This window comes from Ptychodera flava, chromosome 6, assembly GCF_041260155.1.
Source record: "Ptychodera flava strain L36383 chromosome 6, AS_Pfla_20210202, whole genome shotgun sequence".
NCBI classification, from domain to species: domain Eukaryota; kingdom Metazoa; phylum Hemichordata; class Enteropneusta; family Ptychoderidae; genus Ptychodera; species Ptychodera flava.
In genome coordinates this window covers 9,382,957-9,384,580 of record NC_091933.1, presented here as the reverse complement: position 1 = coordinate 9,384,580, position 1,624 = coordinate 9,382,957, and positions in this window count along the sequence as shown.

Below are 1,624 nucleotides of genomic sequence, written 5' to 3'. Positions count from 1 at the left end.
TCACGGGTGGAAATATAGTTTACATGCTCTGAGCGACTAGTCATAGAAATCACATAGCAATATGACATGTGTCTGTTTGCTTTGTTTGACAAATAGAGCGTCTGGTGTAATTCAGAAATCCGAATTTTCAAGTCCTACCTGTGTGTGCATAACACTTTAGAATGTAGAAGCAGAAAAGTTCGCATGTATCGGATGACGTGGCACCTTGAAAGACCGCGGCAAAACTACATGTTCAAACATTATCTTCAGCTTAGGGAGCCCTCATTATTTGCGGTTGGGGTGGGGTCTGAGGGATCTGAGGGGGAGGGTCACTCAAAAAGTTGAAAGCCACAAGGGAGGTGGCTCAAAATTTGAGATAAAGAAGGGGTACTCAATTTTTTAAATTGAAACACCTCTCAGATTGCACCATTCAACACATCAATTTCTCAAAATCTTCTATGCGAGAGGTGTTCCCCGATCGCGCTCTCCCCCTTGGAGTGTCTTAACATTTTTATTTTAAGAAACCAATTCTTACCTCATAATTTGCGCTAGACTACACCATTGTACACATCAGTTTCTCAAGTATTTTCACAGGATCTATGACAAAACTGAACTGTTGTGAATTCATCCTTTCAACAACCATTTCAACAACTTCAGTTCAACAACCATTTTGTCATTTAACCATACGGTATTCAGGCTTTTCATTAGAAGTTGGCAGCTGGACAAATTGCATTGCTGGCAAGGTTGCAGAAAAATAATGACTGATTGTTTACAGAAATGTAAGATTTTGCAAATGACACAAGAAGGTCGCAGATTTTCCCTTCCTGCATATTCTTCGGTCTTCAATCTTGGCAAACTGAGAACTGTTTTTTTTACAAAATCTGTTGTCATTGTTTGGTTGTTGAATATTGTGACTAAAACACTAATCATGCAAAAAATATAACAAAAATACCAGTGTTCAATGTCATTTTTAAATAGTTTTACCGATTACAAAATAAATTGAAACACCTCTCAAATTGCACCCTTACACACATCAATTTTTCAAAATTTCCAATGCGAGAGGGGAACCCCTCTCGTGCTCTCCCTCTTGGGGTGTTGTTCTAACAGTTTTACTGAGTAAGATTACAAACTAAAAAACCTTTCAGATTGCACCAGGCTGCTCCATTGCACACATGAATTTCTCAAATTTTTCCACCGTGACGCAACGGGACACATGGTCGTTTTCTTTGAATCGCCATGATTTTGTCTCTGCAAACCAGGATGTTATTTGCAATACCTTTTACTAATAAATTGAATTATGTCAGACCAACGGATGATATGCGGTTCGTCAATTTCAAACTACATCTTCCACTGGTTGACTAGGGGAGGAGGGCACAGCGTCGGAAAACGTGAAAGTGAGAGATTTCGCGATGAACAAGTGGACTGCGCGCGAGAACAACGCGATATTCGTACGTCAGACAATCGCATTCTATTTGCCATGCCAACGAGCACAAAGACAGTTTCGTTAACTCGTCAATTCTGCCTCACAAATCGTGTGCGCTGTCTACTTCAACCATGACTTTACACAATATTTCGGAAATCTGCCAATATGGCTAACCATATTACAGTGCTATTGTACATCGCACTGTACTTTTTCAGTGCACTC